General features: G+C 38.5%; 1 protein-coding gene and 1 long non-coding RNA gene across 5 annotated transcripts in view; one reads left to right on the forward strand and one right to left on the reverse strand.

Annotated features, from left to right (window-relative positions):
* The window catches only part of B3galt1 (beta-1,3-galactosyltransferase 1), a 560,539-nt gene that overhangs the window by 370,243 nt on the left and 163,195 nt on the right, over positions 1–27,101 (forward strand). The window lies entirely within an intron of this gene.
* LOC121140371 overlaps positions 1–27,101 on the reverse strand; it is a 109,280-nt gene that overhangs the window by 24,758 nt on the left and 57,421 nt on the right. The window contains exon 3 of the long non-coding RNA XR_005877173.1: positions 8,275–8,378. This is a non-coding gene — a long non-coding RNA (uncharacterized LOC121140371). The remainder of the gene's footprint in view (positions 1–8,274; positions 8,379–27,101) is intronic.

A 27,101-nucleotide genomic window follows, 5' to 3' on the forward strand; every position in this document is an offset into this window, starting at 1 on the left:
TCAAACTGACAGCTGCTGTTAACCACTACAAACATCTGGAAAGCCATCTGCCACAATTTATGCTAGAGCTCTCAGAGTCAGTCTATGCCCTGCATGACATACAGTGTCCTAAATAATAGTGTGACAGAGAGGAGCACCTTGCTCAGTGGAAGTACACTTCCAGAGGACAACTGATCTCACAGTAGGGGCTTGAGGTATGACCTTGCTTCAGACCAGAAGCATCTGTTAACAGGTTCTCAGCATGTTATTTCAAGCCAGAGAGTGACATTTCAAATCAGAATAAACATTAATGAATCTATTTGTGTATTATAAGACCATGCCTGAAGGGACTGACATGTACACATTACTGTGGCTCTATCAGACAAACCCAGATCCTGCAGCTGGGGTGCTTGTGACATAGGACAAGAGTAAGGCAAAGAAGCATAAAATGTCAACACAGTGCGGTGAGAGCCAATGCAAAGGATTGGGCATTACACCCAAACTTGATGTGCAAACTGTCAGAACCACTGGTTCTTTTTAGAACAGTGAAAATTTATCTTTAGCTCTACATTTTAAATTTGGGTGGAGGCATTTAGAAAAGTTTCTCTCTGTAACAGTCCTGGCTGTCCTGAAACTCACTTTGTTTTTTGTTTGTTTGTTTTGTTTTGTGTTTTGTTTTTTTCATTTGATTGGGAAATCTTTTCCCAACCCTTAGCTATGAAGTAACCTCTTTGAAGCTGAGGTGTGTTTCTTTCTTTTCCTCAATATATTTTTATTTAAATTAGAAACATGCTTGCTTCACATGTCCATTGGAAAAAAACAATAGAATCTTGAAATTTGTAGGCAAATGGATGGCATTAGAAGAAACCATGCTGAGTGAGGTAACCCAGTCACAAAAAAGACATGATAGGTACTCACTCATATATGGATTCTAGACATGGATCAGGGGAGTGCCACCCTGCAATCCTATTGCCAATGAATCTGGGAAGCAGGGAGGTTCCCAAGAGAGATATGCAAGATACCGCAGAGAAGGGGAATGAACCAAGATCTCATAAGCAGATTGAGAGCACAGGGAGAGGGGAGAGAGAACTGGGAAAAAGAGAGGGGGAGAAGAGGAGAGGTGAGGAAGATATGGGGGAGCAGTAAGTTTGAGTTGGAAGAAAAATGGAGGAGACCAAGATGAGAGATACTATAATAGAGGGAGTCATCATAGACTTGAGGAGAGAGCTAACACTAGTGGATTTCCAGAGATCTACAAGGATGACACCAACTGGCAAACTGAAACTCACTTTGTAGTGCAGGTTGGCCTCGAATTCACTGGAATCCACCTGCCTCTGCCTCCCAAGTACTGGGATTAAAGGCTTGTGCCACCACTGCCCAACTAATTTTTTTAAACCGGGCTTGCTATGAACCATTTCCATGAAGTGATCTTATTAAGGCAAAACTACATTAAACCAGATAGGTCTTCCAAACCAGTAACTTTTTTTTGCCTAGAAATGTTGCCACAGCTATTTTTACTGCCCACCCTTCAATTTAATTGGAGGCTATGTCCTCTCATGTACCTTAGTGTTGATGAATCCCCTCTCCTCAGTCTTTTATCTTTGCTTTAATTCCTTTGCTCTTTATGCCTCGTTTGTGCAACTACACAGCAGAGTTTTTGTCACTCTTCTCGTCTAGATGTCCTCAGTTTTTTTATTACCTGATATTTTAAGTATATGTTATGTTCCAACTGAATAAACGTTTACCAAAAAAATAAGCAAAATATGGACCTTCTAAATAAAATTTGAAATTGTCAAATAGACTGTCAAGTCCTAAGTATTATTTTATTTCTTTGAGTCTTTCTATATTTCATTCTATAACTGAGACTACCATATCACAATGTTTCAATTTGCATTATGGAATGCAAACACCCTGACTCCCTCCATAGTTAACAGAGTACTCCTAAAGCACTTGCCCCCTCACCCTACGTTCTTGCTTCTAATTCTATAATAGCTTTTGTTTGTCAAAGAAAGGTTCTCTAACTCAAGTAAATGCAGTTACTCTAGGAGCTTTGTAAAATGTAATTCTCAAGGCTGGGCCTATAGTTCAGTAGTAATTACTCATCTAGCATCCTTGAAGCCCTGTGTTTGATCCCTATGCAATAGTGCCATGCATGTATGTACACACACACTCTCTCTCTCTCTCTCTCTCTCTCTCTCTCTCTCTCACACACACACACACACACACACACACACACACACACACACACTCATGCTCACATGTGGTAAGTTCTCAAACCAAACCTTCCTGGAAGACTCTGACTGATTAGAGGTTCTAGGATGCATAGCCCAGCAAGGCTGAGGTTCTTTGGTTCCTGGAAACTCCTCCAGTTCTACCTTCTTTCTCCCTGTATCACTCCCTCTCCTCTAGCTAACAATTCCTTTCCGATTGCATCTATGTCCCTGGCATCTAGCAATCCACTTAGGAAATGGATGCCTCCCAGTAATTATCTTCAAATTAAGAAAGGAAGCCCTGCTTAACATCATTGTGTCCAATTTGATAGAACTAGAAACTGGTGACATTTTAACAACTACCTTGAATAAATGCACCAGTTGTACTAGAACTTAAAAAAAAGAAACAGGAAGAACTTTAGTTGTGATTCACATTTATTTCCGTTTCTCCTGTTGGGAGGAAATTCTAATTTATGACTATGATTATTGAGATGACTCATAAACTTGTAGATATCTAGAAAAACAATTCACTTGTTTTTCATTTCAGAACTGTTAATTTATAGTGGAACAGTTTCCCTGGCTGCTTTCATTAGTCAGTACACAAGAGTGCTTTGCTTCACTCATAACTGTATATGGGTATTGTTGGGCATGGTGCTTCCTTACTTACTGACTTTATTTAAAATTACATGGAGGCCTTAGGCACCAAAGACCCTCCAAGGAAGGTATGGGATGATCACACTGAATGTGAACCTGGTTTTTTCAATTCAATGAAACACTGATTCCAGTTTTACCCATCGGGACCTCACAATCTCCTCTTCCAGGGGTGTGGGAGCTGTTATCAAATGAGAGTCTAGCATATTTCTTATCTCTGTTTTGGCTCTAGTAGCCAATTCATATTGACTCGGTGCTTTTCGCTCTACCCAGTGGATGGATACAATAATACATTCATATTGGCAGTGCTTTTAGCTCTACCTAGAACACTTTCTTCCCTTACCCAACTCTCTCATTTTCCTCTTTTGGACCTCAGCTTTGCAGCAGCATTTCACCGCAAGCTTAAGTCTCTCTAGCCTACCTGCCACCGTCTCTGTGCTCTCCACTGCTGTCATTATAGCATCACACAATGTATCAAATGTTTGAAGTCCACCAAGCATGGTAGTGCATGCATACAGTCCCAGGACCAGAGAAGTTAAAGCAGAAAGATCACAAGTTTGAGAATGGCATGGGCTTCATAAGCAAGGTCTAGGCTAGCCTTTATTACATAGCAAGGCTTTGTCTTGCAAAACTTTAAAATAAAGTAAAACTTTACTGTACATTTATTGAGTCTTCTCTCCATTTGATTGTGAGTTTTTAGAAAAAGAGATGCTGTGATCTTTCACATTTACTTCTAAGGCCTAGAGTACAACCTTCAGCAAAATAGGCATGTGACTAGCATGTGCCAAGTGAGTCAACAGCTTATTTGTGTTTAATTCATACAGAACACTGACTATAACCACAATGTACATGTTACCTGAATGCTGCCTGCTAATTTTTGATGCCTTCAAACCCTGAGACCCTACCCAGGGTTTGGTTTCATTTCAACACAGAAATAAATTTTACAGAGTGAAAGATGAGGAAGGGAAGAAATCTGTGTGCTCAGTCCTGGCTCTCCCCTAACTGGGTAAGTTCCCATGTTAGATATGATGACTTCCTGAAACCATTTTCCTAACCTGAAAGAGCTTATTTCTACTCCAAAGATCTTACAAGTTCAAAAACAAGGTCTTCATATTTTAGGCAAAATACCAGCTTTGATGTTAAGTGTAAGTATCTATTTTTTATCTCCTAGGCTATAACAGAAGTATTATGATAATAGCTGTATAAAATAAAGACACAGTGTTTGAACCACAAAGCATCATCACAATATTCTAAGGGAAGGTAACCCAAATGAAGAAAATACATGGCTTATGTCCTGTGGTTATGGCAGTGACTTGGTACTCAGACCACTTTGTATTCATGCCAAATGCTGAAGGATAGGCTCAGAGTCCACACATTAATCTGCACTCCATTCGTTACTGTCCATCCATTAATCAGAGTCACGTGGGTCTCAGAAAAATGGACAAATTACATCGAAGGCCATCAAAATATAATCAACCACAGTCCCTCAGATTTGGGTATATGTCATTGCAAGGTCACTTCTTACTCTAAGCTGTGACAATAAGCACCATATTCCCTAGTTTAATTGCCTCTAAGTCTAAGCTTACAAGATCCTATATATGAAGACTATGCAGTGTCAGTTTTTAATCAAATTCAAACTGATAGGGACTTCCTCCTGTCAAATAACTGGGTAGTTATTCCATCTATATTTTGGAGGCACATGTCATAGTTCTAAAAGTAGCCCAGCCATACTCCAAGAGGTCTGCTTAATAGAAGTTCAGAAAATATCTGCAATTGGGCTTGAGAGCGTTGCAGATCTGATCTGATGACTATATGTGATGACCATGTATGCTGGATATATTTATGTCAACTTGACACAAAGTAAAGTCATCTGAGAGGCGGGAACCCAACTAAAGTGATGCCTCTGTAAAATCAGGCTGTAGGCAATCCTGTAGTACATTTTCTTAATTAGTTATTGATGTGACAGGGCCCAATCCATTGTGTGTTCTGCCATCCCTGGACTGAGGGTTCTGGGTTCTATAAGAAAACAGGCTGAGCAAGCCATAGGAAGCAAGCCAGTAAACAGTACCCCTCCATGGCCTTTGCATCAGCTCCTACCTCCAGGTTCCTGCCCTGCTTGAATTCCTGCCCCCACTATTTTTGATAATGAACTATGATATAGAACTCTGAATACAATAAACCCTCTCCTCCCCATATTATTCTGGTCACGGTGTTTCATCAAGCAACAGTAACCATAAGACACCTTGGCACAAGAGTGTGCTTGATACATTTATGAACTGGAAATAGTATGGTGAAGGTAGAGAGGAGAAAGAGATGCCCAAAGGTGAAATAGGAGCCATGGACAGGGGTTTTATGGACCAAGGTAAATTGTTTGGATTTTAAAACAGACATGGCAACACACCTATGTAATCCCAGCCCTCTGGGAAGTGAGGTTGGATTACAAACCCAGTTCAAGGACAGTCTACAAAACATAGTAAGACCTACTCTAATAACTAATAACAATAATAATTAATAGGGATAAAGTGTTCTTTTTTCCTAGTACTGTTTGATGGAGTACCACTGAGGAGTTCTAAAGATGTGTGGGTTTTACTATGTGGCTCAGGCTAGCCTTAAACTAGTGAACTCCCTATTTTAGTGTCCCTAATGCCATGATTACAGGATTAGAGGTATGTGCAGCAGATCTGGCTCTGACCTACTGCTCCTTAAGCTTCTTTTTCCTGAAGGACTAAGCAGGTAAGCCGGAACGGCACCTCTCAGAAATTTTTAAATAAAATAAGGACACCCGCTGTCTTGTTTGCTTTCTTTCTTACACTTGTTAAATATTTTATTCCCCAGCTTTGCTTAGATGCAAAGGTCAATTTTAATTTATTTATTATTGGTTTTCTTTTCTGAAGACTGAAATAAGATCAGGGGTCATTTGCAATAAGTCATGACTGTCACTCTGTGATCCTGGAACGCAAAGGAAAAGATTATTCGAATTTTCCCTGCCTCAGCTTGTTAATAATGATTAGCATTCTGATTTGGAATAGCTGGAGGTAGAGGTTAGATAGTGCATTAGGGTTTGTGAACAGCTGATTTTTTAATAGATTTTTTTGGAAATTAAGTTTACTGATAAAAACATGTCTTGCGTATCATTGCAATATTTTCGCACAAATGAACATCCATGGTTATTTACTCAACATTATAATTTCATATATATTTAGTATCTGGTCCCATAATTTAGCCTAGGTAAAACCTTATCCATTTATTAACACCATGCTCTAACCAACCAACTAATCTCATCCGTTTAAGTGAAGATTTTTTGTTTTTGTTTTTGTTTTTCGAGACAGGGTTTCTCTGTATTGCTTTGGAGGTTGTCCTGGAACTCACTCTCTAGATCAGGCTGGTCTCAAACTCACAGAGATCTGCCTGCCTCTTCCTCCCGAGTACTGGGATTAAAGGCATGTGCCACCAATGCCCGGCTGAAGATTTTTAATAAGGATTGAAGCATGGTTTTAGAAAATTCAGTAGAACTTAATACATTTACATATATTTATGCATGCATAGATGTTAGAAGAATATGGATATACTTACTATACCTTCCAATTCCATAGTGTTAAAGTCATTATATTTCAAGTTCAAGACAAGTTATCAAAAAAATTAGAGTTATCAAAACAGTGACATCACTACTTTCTTAAAGGCTTTTGTGTATATTTTCCATTGACAGAAATTGAGGGTGATTTTCCTCTACTTCAAAGCCAGTCAAGTTTTTCTAGACAGAATTTAAGTAACATGGAGTGTGAAAAATCACCCTGGAATCAGCTCTATTCCATGCTGATTCCAACGTGCCTGCATACACACATACACATACTCATAGGGAACTCCTAACCAAAACCCCTAAGGTGGAAGGTTCCCAGATAGAGATAACCCAGTGTGTGCTTCAGGATCACCATTGTTGTGTTTCTGTAGAACCACCTTGCCCCCTTCCATTCTGAACTCCCCACAGTTATGTTCAACTAGCTTCTGCTACCTCCCTGAAAGGTGACACACAATCAAGAAGTGAGACATGGAGGGAGAGAGAGGAGAGAGAGAGAGAGACAGAGACAGAGACAGAGAGAGACAGAGAGAGACAGAGAGACAGAGAGACAGAGAGAGAGAGAATAAAGTAAAAGCCTTTTATTATCAAGTTGTTTAAGTATTCTAGTGTGAGTATGAGGGTGGTTTTAAAAGGACTGGTACTAGAGATTAAGTAGAAAAATAATGCCTCGTGAGTCAGTGAGACAAATACCTACACAGATGTAAGAAACTATCTTAGACAAGTGTTACCTTTTTAAAAAATTTAATTTGCAGTGATTATGGGTGTTGTCCACTCTTCACAGCTAGTAAGTTTCTTGCACTTATTCTCCTTGAAAGAAGGAACTTGAGACTTATCATATAAATACTATTTTAAACAAAAAATTACAGAGCATTTCAAATTGCTTAAGTCACATTTCTATTTAATACTGAGAATATTTAAATGAAGATGAGCTAAAAGGTTTGGTAGCTATGGCAACATGATGTGAAAATATACCATGTCATTCAAGTCTATTAGGAAAAAGAATTATCATTCCAAAGGTTTTTGTTGTACTTTGAATACTGACTGCAAAGGAAGAAAAATAGAAAGGAAAAGGGACTTGAAGGGTATGGAATATATTTAATACTTATTAGGAAAATACTGGCTTGAAAATAATGAGATCTAAATTCTAAATCTATTTAACTAAAACCAAAATTGATGTTAGGATCAAGAATATGAGAAAGAAACAGAAAAACAAATTGCTTCTTTACAAAAATGTGTTGAATTTAATTCTTGTAAGAGTCTAGGAATAGAGAGAAATATCAGAATGTCTTTATCATTTAAATGAATTGCTTTTAAAGCACATAATTTGTGATAGTGATCAAGAAACAAAATCCCTAAATCACAGATTTACACAACCAAGTTACGTAAGGCACATAGACTCAAAATGGAAACCATCCAAATTATATTCATTAAAATCCAGGCTAACATTATGAAATCTATTCTTAACTTCTTTCTTTGCCAACAACCATATCTAGCTGTGTATTTTTCCTTAAAAATAGAATAACACTATACATATTTGGCAGTGAATTACATGTTTAAGAACCACACTTTGTTTTTGTTTGGGGGGTTGCATTATTTTATTATTCCTTAAGGTTTAGGGGTTTGTTTGTTTGTTTTGTTGTTGTAGTTTCGGTTTGGTTTGGGTTGTTTTATTTTATTTTATTTTTTGCTGTGATGTGATTTAAATTTTTTTAATTTAAAAAGTTACTTTTCACTTTACATACCAGCCCCATTTCCCACTCCTTCCCCTTTTCCTGCCTGCACCTGCCTGCTTCCCACCCCCATCCACTTGTCAGAGCGCTTAAGGCCTTCCTTGGGGATCAAAATAGTCTGACATACCAAGTTGAGAAGAGCCTCACTTGATCAGAAGCACTTGGTCATAGTGTCAGTTCCAGGCCTGATTTCCAAAGATGTGTTCTGTGATTCATCAAAGCTCAAGTCTCCTGCATGAAGCAAACAAACACAGGCATAAAAGCCCTATAGCAAACTGTGTCTTTAGGCAAAGAAGATACTGTACTGCTGGGAAGGGTACTCAGTGTATCTTGCAGACCTGACAAAACAGAGTTCTCAAGCAAAGCTGGTAAAAGAGCTAAGGTTAAAGTGCAAATTAAGACAAATGAGAGCAATGGATTTATGGTCTCAAAAAGAACAGAAAATACAGAGAATAACAGAACAAAAAAAAATTGGATCTGAAGATATATATTAAGATTCTACATCAACAATAGCCAAAAGAATGGAGGGGACAGAGTGGGGAAATTAATCAGCTTAAAACAGAACAATAGAAAATGTTCAATGTGAGCATAAAAGAAACTAAATGAAAGGAAGACAGAGAAAGAAAGGAAAAGGGAGTAAATTGCAAGGGGAGGGAAAGTGGAGGCAGAAAGACTGAGAGAGAGAGAGAGAAATGGAGGACTTAGCTCGAGAATCTGTAAGATTACGAGAAAACAGGTAGCACTCTTATCATCAGATTCATAGAAGGAGAGAATAAGGAAAATGGTCCTTAAAAAGTATTAGAAAAATGATGGCTGAAACTTCCCCCAATTGACCAAAAGGCCACAAAGGTATAAATTCAAAACTGCAGACCAAAATATTAAATAAGGTAAGCCCAAGCAAAGCATCACAAGAGGCTCTCTAGTCAAACTTCCCCCCTAGAAACACAAGATTATTGGAAGCAACAAGAGAAAAATGATGTAATATTTGGAAAAAGAATATGAATGACATGAAAATTTTCATCTAAAACCCAGAGTACGTAATGCTGTCTACCCCCTTCATTGAGAGGTCCCTCCTGCCCCTTGGTCCCATACTAGTTATCTAACCTCCATGGGTAAAGAATAAAAGCCAGCATTCACACAAGAGGAAGCATTTAATGTTTATCTTTCTGAGTCTGGGTTACCTCTCTGAGGAGAACCAAACATATTTTTAATTAACAAACTAAAACTCTATATTTGTAGATATACATACATACATATATAATTTGTATGTATACTCATACATATAGACACACAAGTACATTCACTCACATACTCATTGAATAAAAAGAGTATTAAAACATCTTCACATGAAGAAAAATTAAAGTATATTTTTCATCAGCATTTACCCTAAAAGAATTGCTATGGTAGTTTTCCTAAGTAGAAATATTGCAATAGTAGGATGTTGGAGCATCATCAGGGAAGGAAGAACATGGAAAGAAATATATGTCTACAATATAATACACTTCCCTTGCCTTCTTGAGTCCCCACTAAGATATATGTATATGATTGCTTACTTTGTACTTGTACTTGTAGGCTTTGAAAGATTCAGAGAGTCATTGGAAGAGCTGGAGCGGAGAAGTAAGTTGATCTAGCCTGAAATTTGTGAGGGTCATGCCAGTAGCTCTCAGGACTCAGAAACAAAGAGGCTGGGCTATAACTCAGAGTGAGACGACAGAACCTAGAGCAGGGCATCTGTGGAGAAAGTGTGAGGAATATTTATTTTCTGGATGTGCCTTGATGACACTGTGGAGGATTCACTACTGAACTATTCAGATGAGAAGAGATTTCCTGAAGGATGGGAGCTTTAGTTTCAATAAACACAAAACAAAGATTTGAATCCACTGACGTGGAAAAACTCTAGTGGGATAGAAATGGGGAGGAAAGGATGAGTTTAGCAAGTCAATGAGAAATGATATTTACAACATTTACATCATGTCATTATCTTCATCTTATGTGCAGACATCCATAAAGCCACAGTTATGTGTTTGCAAAGTAATGCCACCCTCAAAAATGTGATATTTTGAAAAATACGCCATTATGTACGTTTTGAGACATATATTAACCATCTTTCAATACCAGAGAAAAGAGCAATTTAAAAAATGTCAAGAAATCATATTTAAAATTTGACAAATGATTATTTTAATATATAGGTGTTAAATCCAATTAGAGAGACATTGGTTACTCCCAAAGTATATGTGCCACTACTGCAACCCTAGGGTCATTGCCATGCTGTTTTTGTTGTGTTCATGGCATCATAGCTAGATAGGACTGCTGGTTGCTTTTCTCCTTTGGAAGCTTGAATGACACTTTCTGGTGCTATGGACTCTAGTGCTCTTTAGAAGACTTTTAGGTAGGTCCAGCTGAGGGACCTCTATTCCTTGTTTCTGAAATGCGTAGTATTTTAGCCATAAAAAAACTGGGACTGGAAACCTAATCAGACATCCGAGGCTAGTGTGATCCTGGATCATGAAGGAGAACCTACAAAATGGTCACTTGCTAAACTAGCATAAACGCTAACTATATTTTAACTGTTTGAGAATGTAAGACCCTCAGATAAATGTAGTCCCTACCCCTCATCAAGGAAACTTGTCTTTGCAACACATGGATACCATTACAGATAATAGCAACCAATCAAAATACAGAGCCGTGGAGTCCAGTCACAATGGATACAACTGCAAAACAACTCCTCAGCTAAGGCTCAGCTCACATTGCAAGCCAAGAGACAGAAAGAATATAAGAGCCAGAGGATCAGGGAGATTCCTGTGAGACTGTGATTCCTACTGATGTCAGAAGCTGTAGCCATAAAGTCTCACCAACATGACTGCCTAAACATGATTGACAAGGGCAATAGCAATAGACATGCTCAGGTGGACTTGGGAAAGCCCACAGGCACGAACCCTACACAAAGAACTACAGACAACTATGGAATATGGACAGTGAGAGAAATAATCTTCCTTAGGGGAGAGCACACCAACTGGGTATGCAATACCAAATGGTCAGCCCTGAAAACATACATACAAGTTAACATTATACACACTGAACATGTTGTATTTAATAATACAGATAAATATAATAACAATGAAAAAGTAGCTATGCAAGTGAGTAAGGAGGGACATGGAAGGGTGTAAAGAAAGGGAGAAATAATATACGATCTAAAACAAAATAAATAATAAAAAATTTTAAAACATAGGTATTACAAAATTAAGCAAAGGCAACTATAAAAATGAATGAAAAGCATAACCAAATTTTCAAAGGAAACACTCAAAAATAGTTACAATAAACTATCCAACACTTGAGATTGCCTACAGAATAAATTATTTTTTAAAAAACACTGAATAGTATAGGAAAATGGCCAGTAATTTGTATGCTTCTGAAAAGTGAAATCTTCTAGACCAAGGCTGCTATTAATGAATTTTGAATATATTGTAGAGAAATCTTTCTAGTTCTAACCAAAAAAATATCTTTCTCAGTGTAAAAGGGTTAGGTGACAAGTGAAAACACTACATAAACCTACTCTAAACTTCTTCCTGTCCCTCCTTATTGTTCTATAATTCTAACTTATTAGCATCTTTGAAGATCATTTGTTAGCAAGGCTTTGCCATTTGTAGGAGCTGCAGTGTTTTTGAGTGAAAATTGAAATTTGTGTTTCAAAAAATATCCTCTGAATTTATCTTACTTTTGTTTTATCACTAACAGATGGCAAGCTTACTTTTCAGAGTCATTGAACTAAAACAGGAATTAACTGTACAATAGAGAAGCTCTGACCCAATGATTTCCATAGTTCTTTTCCTTCTATAGATTATTTTCATGTAGAAGAATGCAGTCTAGGCAGACACACCTTCTCCATATGAAGTTTTAACGAGTTTCTAACTATGGCTGAATCATAAGATATACATGACTAAAATTCATAGTTTAATCTTGAGTAAGAGTAAGAATATAAATAAAGGGCTGAAGGTGTAACTCAGTAGTAGCGGACTTGCCTGGCAATTCCTCCCTGTAATCCCAGCATTTCAGAGGTTGATATAGGAGGATTGCATGAGTTTAAGACCAGCCAAGACTACATAGTGAGTTCAGGACCAGCCTGGGCTACATGCTGATTCCTAGTATCAAAGAAAACAAAGAGAGAGGAGATACACAGCTGAAAGTGCCAGAATTCTAATTCTCTATAGTAGTGTAAAATATTACATACAGAAATGAAATATTTATATCCACTGATAATTACCTTTTAATTCTAATGTTTTAGGTAGCTATAACTTTAAGAACTGAACATCTTACAAATAGTTATAACTTTCTTTTCTGTTTCCTCTTCTCTTCCTCCACCTCTACTTCTTCCCTTTCCCCTCCCCTGCTTTTCCCACTTCTGCTTCTTCCTCTGAGACAGCCAGTTCTCACTCACCTTTGTGTGTAATCAGTGTGATTTTTAACTGTCTGCACTGTTGAGCATCCCCTCCATAGTCATTGCATTTACTCTACTGCCTTCCACTGATAGTAAAAGGGGAAACATATTGTCACCATGCAATCACTTTTCTTTCATTATGACAATGAACTAAAATGCAGCTACACACTTTCTCTTAAGTCTTCTCTCTTTAATATCAAAGATTAATGTCAAAAACATAAAGATGACTTGATAAGAAACATATTTACAATGATATGATAACATCTCCATAAATTTTATCACTCAAATCTGGTAGAAGCTCCAATGGGTCAGATGTTCATCTTGTCCCCTTGCCATGTCCTCAGCACTTGGATTTTGTCCACTGGGTAATAGAAGTTAAATTCATATTTAATAAAAATGCAGTGAATATTTTTGCTGTACTTTAGAATATTTAACTCTGTTGTGGAATACAAAAAATAAGATGAATATGTCAGGCATTGATACTGAATAATTTACCACTTGATAATGCATGGGAAAACTTCATGGGCTGTGTTAGGTAAAGATAATGAATAAATAAGGAGCTTTTGAAACAGGCAGAACTTATGTGTCCTTTTTAGATGTGTCAGTCAGAGTTCTCCAGAAACAGACCAATATGATAGATGTGGATATAGGTCCAGATGTGAAAAGAAATTTGTAAAGGAAATGAGCTCACATGATGATAGAGGCTGAGAAGTTTCATGAAGGCCATTTGTAAGCTGGATAACCTTGGATGCCAGGAGCATGGGACAGTACAAATCCAAAAACCTTAGACAGAGCATCCAGTAGTATGATTTCCAGCCTGAGACCCAAAGCTTAAGAACTGAAGGACTAGAAAAGTAATGTCCCCGATTTAGGAAAGGAAATAAAATACTCTTAATTGGTTTCTTTGTCTTTCTGACAACACCTATCCACAATCAGAGTAGATCATCTCTTTTCACTACATTAATTCACACATCAAAATCTCTGGAGATGCCCACACAGACACACCCCAAAAGAGTACTTTACCCTCTCTCTAGGCATCCCTTAATCCTGTCAAGATGATACCAAAATTAACTTTTGTTAAGGCATTAACAACCTGCACAAAGGAGAGCATGTATGCTCTAAGTATCTAGCATGCATCATCAGCTAAGTACACAGAAGCTGCTGGGGTACTTGACATGTTTTGAGTTGTCCAATCTTCTTGACACACATTCCAGAAAATGAATTTCCTCGTGTCTCACTGCTTACCTTTATCTTTGCACATGTCCCTCTTTTTAAAAGTGTGTGTTCGCCGGGCGGTGGTGGCACACGCCTTTAATGCCAGCACTCGGGAGGCAGAGGCAGGCAGATCTCTGTGAGTTCGAGGCCAGGCTAGACTGACAGCCTCCAAAACAATACAGAGAAACCCTGTCTCGTAAAAACAAAAAAAAGTGTGTGTTCATCCATGTGCCATTCACCTGCAAAGTTTCTTTGTCGATATCTTATCTTTGGTTCTTATGACCAGACCCCCTTATGGGGAGAAAAGTAGATTATGAAAGACTGTATTAGCCAGAATTCCAGTAATAGACTCCTGCTCTGTTGGCACTTTCCCTACTTTGCTTCTTCCCTCTTTCTTCTCATTATGTGCTTAAATTGATTTAATGAACCAAGTGATTTAAAGTATCTTAATTTAGTCTGTGTACCTTTCAGTTCCCTGGCCCTAGGGGTAATTTGCTTAATCATGTACATAAAGTATACCTAGCATCATATCTCAAGAGTTACAATTTTCATCATACTATTGTATATGCAAATACATATTACTTTATAATAAAATAATATTCTTGCTCATTTTCTGAAATCTGGGACTCAGCAGAATTTCCTTTTCTTATTTCCCAATGAGTTGGTTTGAGAACCAAAGCACAGTCCTTATTAACTTGCTGCAAGCTCTGTAAGTGCCTGGTAGTTTAAATTTTATGTCCTTCTTTGCACTTCAACCGATATTTTAACTTCAAGGATTCAGATATTTTTTCTGATTAAAAGTAACTTAGAAATAATAGAACTGTTCAAGAGTTCTTCAATTACCCCAAATCATAAAAACCAAATGCCAAGTGTCATCTACTTGATAACATAATGATACATGACTCTAAAGGAAAATAATAATATCTTAATATTTTAATCATTTGGGGCTATACTTTTCTTTTTAACTTGGTGAATTCACCATGGCCTGTGGGTAATCCAGGAGAAAACTAATGAGATGGGCTCTTCTTTCAAGTTCCCATATTTGCAGATCAGGACAATTTCCAACAATTTTGATGAGCCAAGGAAAGGAAGGAGGACAGTCAGAGCTCAGACTAGCAGCATGATAAGTCAAATTACAGCCCTTAAGGAAATGAACAACAGAAGGGGCAGCTGAACTTGTGATTGAATCTGCTAAGGCTCTCAGTGGGAGCATTGGGATGTTGGTCCCAAATGAGAATTCACAACACTAACATACCCAGGGTCCTGGGGCAATGCCCTGCAGAGAGTATGGGTAAGTGCTTACTTAATTTCAGTCATTTTGAGGGTCCTAGTTAAAAAAAGACAAACTTACAATTGACTAGCAACTTGAAAATCAGTAGGAGATTGAAACAAAAAGAGATAGTAGATGTTGCAACAGATGTTAATGAGCACAACAGACACTTATAAAGAAAAAAGAAAATCCAGGAAATTAAGAAGCAGAGATAAAAGGCACAGACACTTTTTGTTGCATTTATTTAATCCCCTTAGTGGAAGACTGAAGGGATGATCGTCCCTTTCAGCTATTACAGCAGACTACCTGGGGCTGAGAAATGTAATCTAGAAAAGGGAGTTATTTAGCTCAAGTTTTATAGGCTAATAGTCTAAACAGTGTGGCATTGTCTGGTGAAATGCCTTTCTAGTTGTACTTCACCATGGTGGATGGCATCATGGCAGGAAAATATGTACCAAGGGGAGATCAAATGATGGGATAGGAAGCCATAGAGAAAATGAGGTTCCTTGGGAATCTGTATTATTCCCCTCTGAGGGCATGCTTCCAATGACCAAAGACATCCCACTACCCCACCCTGAATACTTCTGCCACCTGTAACATCCCAGCTAGAGGCCAAGCTCCCAAAACATGACACACTGAGGCACAGTTAATTCACATCCATACCATACAGTGAGCTTGGGAAAGTTTCAATGGACAGACAATCAAGGGAACCTCAGCCTATTCCAACCTAATGATGAGTGATGAACCAAGACAAATACTGTGTGCTACAGGATGCTCAATGTACAGTTTCATTTGTGAATATAATCACATTTCAAGGGAGAAAAATCCTTACAGTAACACTTCTACGGAGAATTTTAAAAAAAGGAAAATGTCCTTTTTGCATACTAAGACACTTAACAAGTTGGCATATTTACTTTGCTGACTGACAATGCTCATACTAAGCCTGACATGCTATCATACTTCTTTATAACATCTGCTAATGTAGATTTTCTCTACTTTACATGTTTTTCTTCTGTCACACTGCATGATTCTGATTACTCTCCAGCCCATGCAGATGTGTGCCTCTTCCATTCTATCAATTAGCTGTCAATGCATGAGCAACCACCTCGAAGCATGAAACCTTGAAACCACTAATGCTCAAACTGAGCATTCAGGACAACCACACTCATTTGTTCCAGCTTTGCAGAATCTGCCTTCCCCCACGTTCTCCTGTAGACTGTACTGGACATGTAGGATCCTTAGGTTATGGTCTCCCTATGGTTCCCTCAGAGAAAGTATAGTCCACAGAACAGGCAGAGCCTCCAGTGTTGTACTCAAATACGGGGCTTCAGATATAGTGTCAACAGAGGCATTAGCAACTTAGAGGGCAGTGTTGAGCCACACAGCCCTAAAGGTTCTCACAGCTCTACTCTTACTCATAGGTTCTTCAAAGAAGGGGTCCTCCTTGTCTTCATACCTAGTGTCCCCTTATGAGTTAGCCCTATACCAATCAAGATGGAGGAGAATCTTTTGATTAAAGCATGAAGCACATCCAGGAATTTAAGGGACACCTAAGACTCAGGCTGTGAGACACAACCTATTTCTCAACGAGAATAGTGTTGAAGAGTTTGCAGCCTTCTTTATGTAACACATGTATCTATGTCTCTTCTGTTTCTGAGCCAGCAACCATTTTTATTGCTGAAGATGTGGGATTTGACTTCCCCTTCTCCTTAATTGTTGTGCTTAGAAAACTTCATGAGACCACTATTTAATTATCTGCCTACATTTCAAAATCTATCCATTCTGGATTTTTTTTTACTTAGACTGAGCCATGCTTCTTTATTTAGGCTCTGCCCACTGTATTCTCTATCACAGACTACTTTCTCTTTATCTTGTCTGCTTCTAATTAATCTCTTGTCAGCCCTAACTTGAGCAACACTTCTAGAACCTTGATTATGCTGGGTGTATTCTACTACTTCGTTCTCTAAGTGTTTATTCTAGAGCCTCGCTCTCAGGCTTTAATGTCTTATTCTTTAATTCAATCCACCCTGATGTTAAAGTATCCAATTTGCATGTTAACAATTGCACATATAAATGACTGAATAATATAGCTCTCATTTTCATGTTCTGGTTCCTTCTTATAGACATGCCTCTGAATGATTAGTTAGCTATTTTAAGCCAGGGCCTAATACTAAAGAACAGAATTTTTAATCACACAACTCAGGCTACATAATCAATATGCACTTGATGCTTGAGCAACCTAATAAGCGAGTATACAAACCCCCACTTCTCTTATTTATGAAACCTCAAATCTATTCTACTAAATATTATGAAATCTATGTCTTATTCCACAGATAATGAGTAATGTCATAGTTGAGGTTGCTGCTCCTAGAGGAAAGAGTATCACACACAATAAACATTGGCCAGGTCATCTGTGAAACACCATGCTACACCTAGAAATATGAATAAAAGTAATGTTGTGTACAGGCAATTGGGGAACACTTGACCATCTCTTTTATCGAGAATTATTATTTTTCTAATCTGAGTTTAATATAGCTGCTTCATGGAACCTTGGATACTTACTTAATCCTTAGGCTTCTGATTTTGTAATAAAAAAAACAGCTTTTTGGGAATTTTGTATAAGAGCACACTGTATTTACATCATTTTAAGCCCTCCTTCTCCCACTGCCAATTCATATCTTCCCTCTGGGATTTCTGGTCTGTCCTAGCCTTGTTATTGTTATACATACATATCACACACACACACTTATATATACAACCTGCAGAGTTTGTTTAGTGGTGGCTATGTATACATGTGTTTGAGGCTAAGGCTGACCTGAGGAAGACTGAACTCCCTCCCCCAACAAACATTGACTGTCCTTAGTTCTTCATCTAGGGGTGGAGCCCTGTGAACTTTCCCCTATTCCTATATATATATTGACTGGTATGGTCATAATTCAAGTCTTATTTAGACAAATGTATTGTTGATATTTCATAATATCTGTGAAGTCTATCAGACACCATCTTAGAACAGGCATCCTGTCCTCTGCTCCTTGCAATTGTTCTGGATACTATTCCACAATGTTCCCTGGACTGTAGATATAGAGATGGTTTTGTAGATGTAGCAGCTCAGCCTTTGACCCCAGTCACTCACTGTCTGCATGTTCCATAGTGGCAGAAAGAAGCTTCTTTTGCTGAGGGATCAGAGCTATGCTAATCTTTGGGTATAATGATTTAGAAGCTATGTTTATTTAGGAATACATTTAAAAGGTATGCTTATTTAGGAAAATGACAGGATCATGTTCTCTTCTGAGGTCTATGCACTCTCCAGACTTGAGCAATTGACTAGTTTCTCAGTATCAGGCTGGATTCCCTCCTAGTGTATGGGTCTCCAACCCAATTAGATGACCTTTGGATTATATGTAAGATAACATTGCCGCTATTGCACCATCGGGGATATCTTGCCAATCAGATCGTTTTGTAGGACTATTGATTCGTTTTCTCCCATGGCAACTTGTAGAGCACCTTCCAATATTGTGAAAAGTATCCCTCAGGGAGGAAGCTTCCATAATCAGTTTGATTCCACCACATGCTGGATCCAAAAATTGCTGCACCTTTAGCAGTGGGGTCTTACCTTCAGGTTCAGGGAAGCAAGCAAGGGGAATGTCTATATTGTTTTGAACTTCTCTTGAAGCCTTCTAGCCAGCAACTTGAAGGGAACATTTCCATGTCTGGCACTGGGGTATTTCTTAGTCTATTGCTCTTTGGGGAGCATTATCCACAACATGTGGCATAGTTCCATTTTAATAGATATTTTACACTCCATTTTATATATAAATAAATTTTATATAAGCTTATAAAATGTTTCTCAAGAATCATTGCTGTTATGTATCCCCTTTTCCTCCCTTATTTGTGATACTCTCTCCTTGGCTTTAACAAGTGTTCTTCCTGACAGCCTGGTCCCAGAGCCATGTCAGTCCCAAATGAACACTCAGGATGCTATATTAATTATGAAGCTGTTGGCCATTTGCTGGTGGTTTCTTAATGGCTAGCTCTGACTTAATTATTAACCCATAATTGCGAATATGTATTTTTATAAGGTCTTGTCTTTCCGAGGATGCAGCCTCATGTGTCCTCTCTTCCCGGAATCATATGGCGAATCCCTACCCTTCACCACATTTCCCAGAATCCTCCTCGACTCCTAGTTGTTGGGGAAGTCTTATGCCAATAAAGCACTGTCTGGGAGTCAGAAGCGTGGCTGGCTTCCAGGAGAAAAAAGGGAGGTTCCTTCTTCTTTCACTTCCTTTTATATCTACCTGTGTCCCAGTTTACATGTCTCCACCCTCATGGGTGGATAGCCTTCTGGGGTTCACTCCTACAATTCCCCTTTTAGTCTAAATAGAAGATTTAAATTTGATACAAACTCAAACATATACAACATATATACATAGAGGGTGATAATTAAGTTATAATCTACTTATCCTAAACTAAACATATCCATTCCACCTAAATTCTAAACTTATTTGAAAAGGATGCCTAAGTCTGAACACCTCCTTCCAATCCCAACCTTAAAACAAGAGATATTGGAAAATCCCTCAAAGAAATGGAAGAAAAAACAAACCAAAAAATGCAAGAAATGGAAGAAAAAACAAACCAAAAAATGCAAGAATTGGAAGAAAAAACAAACCAAAAAATGCAAGAAATGGAAGAAAAAACAAAGCAAAAAATGCAAGAATTGGAAGAAGAATCATACCAAAAAAGGCAGGAATTGGAAGAAGAAACAAAGCAAAAAATGCAAGAAATGGTAGAAAAAACAAAGCAAAAAATGAAAAAAATGGAAGAAGAAACAAACCAAAAGAGGCAGGAAATGGAAGAAGAAACAAAGCACAAAATGCGAGAAATGGAACAAAAAGCAAACCAAAAAATGCAAGAAATGGAAGAAAGAACAAACCAAAAAATTCATAAAAGGCAACAAACAGACGAACAGATAAACAGAAAATTGCAAGAAGCAATGCAAACACTGCAAGGGTTGAAAACTGAAATAGAGTCATTAAAAAAAACACAATCTGAAGAAAGGCAGAAAATAGAAAAGCTGGACAAACAGTCAGGCACTACCAATACAAGCATTACCAACAGAATAGAAGAGATGGAAGAGAGAATCTCAAGTGTTGAAGATACGCTAGGAGAAATGGATTTATCAACCAAAGAAAACCTTAAATCCAACAAATCCTTAACACAAAACATCCAGGAAATATCGGACACCATGAAAAGACCAAACCTAAGAATAATAGGTATAGAAGAAGGAGAAGAAATCCACCTCAAAGGGGCAGAAGGCATATTCAACAAAATCATAGAAGAAAACTTCCCCAACCTTAAGAAAGACATGCCAATGAAGGTACAAGAAGCCTACAGAACACCAAATAGAGTGGACCACAAAAAAAATCCCCTCGCCACATAATAATCAAGACCCCAAACATACAGAATAAAGAAAGAATATTAAGAGCAGCTAAGGAAAAAGGTCAAATAACATATAAAGGCAGACCTATCAGAATTACACCTGATTTCTCCATGGAAACTCTGAAAGCCAGAAGGTCCTGGATAGATATTCTACCTACACTAAGAGACCATGGATGCCAGCCCAGACTACTATACCCGGCAAAGCTCTCAATCACTAAAGACGGAGAAAACAAGATATTCCATGACAAAACTAGATTCAAGCGATATGTGTCCACTAACCCAGCCCTACAGAAAATTTTGGAAGGAAAACTCCAACCCAAGGAAGCTAACTACAACCAGAAAAACATAAGCATTAGAGAATCCCTCTCTACCAACAGCCAAAAGAACAAAGGGGTGAAATTCCACACATAATTCCACCACCAACAACCATCGCAAATCGAAGAAGGATGAGCAATCATTGGTCATTAATATCCCTCAATGTTAATGGCCTTAACTCACCCATAAAAAGACACAGACTGGCAGATTGGATTCGAAGACAGAACCCTTCCTTCTGCTGCATACAAGAAACACACCTCACCCTCCAAGACAGACATTACCTGAGAGTTAAAGGTTGGGAAAAAATTTTTCAATCAAATGGACCCAAGAAACAAGCAGGGATAGCAATCCTAATATCTAACAAACTAGACTTTAAAATAAAATCAATCAAAAGAGATGAAGGAGGTCATTACATACTCATCACAGGTGAAACCCACCAAGATGAAGTGTCTATCCTGAACATCTATGCCCCAAATACAAAGGCATCCACATTCGTTAAAGAAACATTATTAGAACTTAAATCTCATCTAAAGCCCCACACAGTTATAGTGGGAGATTTCAACACACCACTCTCACCACTAGACAGGAATACCAAACAGAAACTCAACAAAGAAGCAAAAGGTCTAATAGAAGTAATGACCCAACTGGGATTAACAGATATCTATAGAACATTTCATCCACATAAAAAAGAATATACCTTCTTCTCACCACCACATGGAACCTTCTCAAAAATCGACCACATACTTGGCAACATATCAAACCTCAGCAGCTACAAAAAATTTGGAATAACTCCATGCATCTTATCAGACCACCATGCTTTAAAATTAGAATTCAACAACAACACAAATTGCAGAAAACCTACAAACTCATGGAAATTGAATAATGCTCAACTGCACCATCCCTGGGTCAAAGAGGAAATAAAAAAAAGAAATTAAAGACTTCCTCGAATTCAATGAGAATGAAGACACAACATACCCAAATCTATGGGACACTATGAAAGCAGTGCTACGGGGGAAGTTCATAGCGCTAAGTGCTCACATGAAGAAACAGGAGAACAGTTATACCAGAGAATTAACATCACAGCTGAAAGGTCTAGAACACAAAGAAGCACACTCCCCCAGGAGGAGTAGACGCCAGGAAATAATCAAATTGAGGGCTGAAATCAATAAAGTAGAAACCAGGAAAACAATACAAAGAATCAATGCAATGAAGAGTTGGTTCTTTGAGAAAATCAACAAGATAGACAAACCTTTGTCCAAACTTACCAAACAGCAGAGAGTGAACACGCAAATTAACAAAATTAATAATGAAAAGGGGGACATAACAACAGACTCTGAGGAAATCCAGAGAATCATTAGGTCATACTTTGAAAACCTGTACTCCACAAAATTCGAAAATTTAAAGGAAATGGATGACTTCCTGGACAGCTATCAATTGCCAAAATTAAATCAAGAACAGATAAGCAATTTAAATAGACTTATAACCCCTATGGAAATAGAAGCTGCCATCAAAAGTCTCCCAACCAAAAAAAGCCCAGGTCCAGATGGCCTCACTGCAGAATTCTACCAGAAATTCAAAGAACAGCTTATACCAATTATTCTCAAAGTGTTCCACACAATAGAAGCAGAAGGGTCTTTGCCAAACTCTTTCTATGAGGCTTCAATAACCTTGATCCCCAAGCCACACAAAGATACAACTAAGAAAGAGAACTTCAGACCAATATCGCTCATGAACATTGATGCAAAAATACTCAATAAAATACTGGCAAATCGGATCCAAGAACACATCAAAACAATCATTCACCACGATCAAGTAGGTTTCATCCCAGGGATGCAGGGATGGTTCAACATACGAAAATCCATCAACGTAATCCACCATATAAACAAGCTGAAAAACAAAAATCACATGATCATCTCACTAGATGCTGAAAAAGCCTTTGACAAAATCCAACACCCCTTCACGATAAAGGTCTTGGAGAGATCTGGGATAACAGGGACATACTTAAACATAATAAAAGCTATATACAGCAAACCAACAGCTGACATCAAACTAAATGGACAGAAACTCAACGCAATTCCTCTAAAATCAGGAACAAAACAAGGCTGTCCACTCTCTCCATACCTTTTCAACATGGTACTTGAAGTTCTAGCCATTGCCATACGACAACAAAGGGGGATCAAGGGGATACAAATTGGGAAGGAAGAGGTCAAACTTTCATTGTTTGCAGACGATATGATAGTTTACATCAATGACCCAAAGAACTCCCCAGGGAACTCTTACAGCTGATTAACACCTTCAGCAAAGTGGCAGGCTACAAGATCAACTCAAGAAAATCAGTAGCCCTACTATATACAGATGATAAAAGGGCTGAAAGAGAAATCAGAGAAACATCACCCTTTACAATTGCCACGAACAACATAAAATACCTTGGGGTAATGCTAACCAAACAAGTGAAAGACCTGTATCGTAAGAACTTTGAATCTTTAAAGAAAGAAATTAAAGAAGCCCTCAGAAAATGGAAAGATCTCCCATGCTCTTGGATAGGTAGGATCAATGTAGTAAAAATGGCAATCCTGCCAAAAGCAATCTACAGATTCAATGCAATCCCCATTAAAATCCCAGCACAATTCTTCACAGACCTTGAAAGAACAATAATCAATTTTGTATGGAAAAACAAAAGACCCAGGATAGCCAAAACAACCCTGTTCAACAAGGCAACGTCCGGAGGCATCACCATCCCTGACCTCAAGCTCTATTATAGAGCTATAGTCCTGAAAACAGCTTGGTATTGGCACAAAAATAGACAGGTAGACCAATGGAATCGAATTGAAAATCCGGGTATTAACCCACACACGTACAAACATCTGATCTTTGACAAAGAAGCTAAAAATATACAATGGAATAAAGAAAGCATCTTCAACAAATGGTGCTGGCATAATTGGAGACTGGCATGTAGAAGAATGCAGATCGATCCATGTTTATTGCCATGCACAAAACTTAAGTCCAAATGGATCAAAGACCTCAACATAAATCCAGCCACACTGAACCTCTTAGAAGAGAAAGTGGGTGGTACCCTTGAACGAATTGGTACAGGAGACAGCTTCCTGAACATAACACCAGTAGCACAGACAGTGAGATCAACAATTAATAAATGGGACCTACTGAAACTGAGAAGCTTCTGTAAAGCAAAGGACACAGTCAGCAAGACAAAAAGGTAGCCCACAGAATGGGAAAAAATATTCACTAATCCCACATCTGACAGAGGGTTGATCTCCAAAATTTACAAAGAACTCAAGAAGCAAGTCTCCAAAACACCAAAGGACCCTATTAAAAAGTGGGCTGCAGAACTAAATAGAGAGTTTTCAATAGAGGAGTCTAAAATGGCTGAGAGGCACTTGAGAAAGTGCTCAACATCCTTAGCCATCCGGGAAATGCAAATCAAAACAACTCTCAGATACCATCTCACTCCTGTCAGAATGGCTAAAATCAAAAACACCAATGACAATTTATGCTGGAGAGGATGTGGTGAAAGGGGGACACTCCTCCATTGCTGGTGGGAGTGCCAACTGGTTCACCCACTTTGGAAATCAGTATGGAGATTCCTCAGAAAAATGGGAATAAACCTACCACAAGACCCAGCAACTCCACTCTTAGGCATATATCCAAAAAATGCCCATTCATACAACCAAGATGTCTGTTCCACTATGTTCATAGCAGCTTTATTTGTAATTGCCAGAACTTGGAAGCAACCTAGATGTCCCTCACCTGAAGAGTGGATAGAGAAAATGTGGTACATCTACACAATGGAGTACTATTCAGCAGAAAAAAATAATGGAATCATGAGATTCGCAGGCAAATGGATGACACTAGAAGAAACCATCCTGAGTGAGGTAACCCAGTCACAAAAAGAGAAACATGGCATGTACTCTCTCATATATGGATTTTAGACATAGATCTGGGGAGTGCCAGCCATCAATCCTATGGCCAGAGAGTCTGGGAAACAGAAACTTTATTTAGTGGCTGATCGAAGAAGAGGCAGACTCCCTTGGTTAAGTACTGAGCTGAACTCAAGAAAGCCAGTAACAGAGAGGGAGGACTGATGATCAAAGGGATTAAGACTGGGCTGGTTTAACCCCCAGAAACAGCTGACCAGACAAAGGTTATCTCTTGACTCCTAGGCATCAGCCTGGGAATCCAGCATGGGACTGATCAAGATCCCCTGAATGTGGGTGTCAGTGAGGAGGCCTAGGGAATCTATTGAGCCTTGGGCAGCAGATCAGTACCCATCCCAAGTATACACACGGACTTTGGACTCCCGTAGAACAATGTGAGGTGCACTCTCACCCCGAACTCTTGGGGAAGGGTCTAGGCCCTGCCCTATATGAAATGACAGACTATGCACACCCCCATGGAGGGCCTCACCCTCCCTGGGGAAATGAGGGGATAACGGGGGGGAGGGCTCGGAGGGAGGGAGGGAATGGGAGAGGGCCTGGAACTGACTTGTGAAGCAACCTTGTTTCTTATCTAAATTTAAACTGGAAAATAAAATTAAAAAAAAACAATTGCAAAGTAACACTAACAGGTGTAAACTATCCTCTAATGTCAATAGTAGGGAGAGGTGACGTGGAATTCTCAAATTTACTTCCTGCTGAAGTGGGACGATGACAATCATGGGGACCTGTGGGAAAAATTGTTAGTGTAACAAGAGTCTTAAATAGGTCAGTTAGTCTCTGTTTTGCAGGGGAGGCTTGACTGAAGTTCCGGATTAGATTTCAGATATTGATTGAGGCTCTTGGCTGAAGCTCTGATCCAATTGTAGAAGATGCACTGTATCAGTTCCTTGGCCTGACGATGTGTCGAGTGATGTAGTTCCAAGCTGGTTTCAGGATGGTGCCTGTCAGGTGGGGTTGATGATGTGGGACAGTTTAGATGTATCCAGTCGAATCAGGCGGAGTCGGGAAAGTGAATCCACATTCTCTTTCTGAAGCAGTTGAAGATCGCTGTCAAGCAATCCCTTTGTCTCTGGAAAACTGAAATATTAATGTTAGCACAGAAATTCTTAACTTCTATGTGTATGAATACTGGGAAAGGCAACCCAAGGAAGATAATACACATGAAGGAGATTAGAGTTTTAGAAAAGAATCAAATATACACAGATGACAGTCCCCATATATGTATATCTTTTTTGATGTCGTTGTTTCTGTCTTATATCAATGGCTCTTTGATATAATACAGAAAGTCTGAATTGCATTTTAACAATATGCTTGGGTTTAAAGCAGGAGAGCCAATCCAACTCCAAAGCCAGCAATAATTGGATGAATTGGGACTCAGGCATATTAACCTAGTCCCCCCTATCTTGTGTCCCTATTGGCCAACAGTGATTTACTTATCAACCAATCAGACAAAAATATTCACAGAAGGACATGCCCCATCACTTGGCTCCTGTTAAGCTGCTCTCATTTCGTTCTTTTCCCCCATCTATAACATCTGTGTCCTACTATCCCCCTCTCTGTAGCTTCTCAGGCCTATGCTTTTCAATCTACAAAAAACTGTGATTCCAAGTACATCACTGTATCTGCAGATTAAATGAGAAAGAGAGCAATATAGCTTTGTACAACTGCTTAAATATAATAAGGGCTTAATGGTGCTGAGCAGCTCTTGTTGATGCTGTTGTTTTTCTTGTTCTACTGATCTCAAGACAAATATTACCTTGATTGAGTGATTCAGTGTCTACAGTACATTGCAGAATTTTGAAGAATTGGCTTGAATTAAATAAAATTGAATATATTACAAGAAATGACTGCCATGGAATGTAATGGCTTTTGCAATTATATGCCCATTTTCAAAGTTTAAATATGATCACTGAAGTTGCTTATGATTAGAGGACAGATGGAGATGAATGAACAAAAAGTGAACGTGTGTGCTGGGCAATTTGGAAGAACTACTCTCTTTTGTCCAGATCCCAAACTTCACATCCTAGCTTAGTTCATTTGTTTGTTTGTTCATCTGTGTGTTGTATTACAACATGATAATTGTGCAGGGCAATTTCTGGTCTTATCCTAGGTGGACTTTTCTTTCCCACCAGCTAGTTCCCAAGTAAACACACAGAGACTTACTGTTAATTGTAAATGCTTGATATATAGTTAGGCTTGTTATAACTAACTCTTTCATTTTAAATTAACCTATATTTCTTATTTACAATCTGCCATGTGGCTCAGAAACTTTTCTCAGTATGGCAAGTTCATTCCCTTCTCTCTACTTCATCTCACTATTCTGAGACTCC

Source organism: Mesocricetus auratus, unplaced genomic scaffold (genome assembly GCF_017639785.1).
Source record: "Mesocricetus auratus isolate SY011 unplaced genomic scaffold, BCM_Maur_2.0 Super-Scaffold_100004, whole genome shotgun sequence".
Lineage (NCBI taxonomy): Eukaryota > Metazoa > Chordata > Mammalia > Rodentia > Cricetidae > Mesocricetus > Mesocricetus auratus.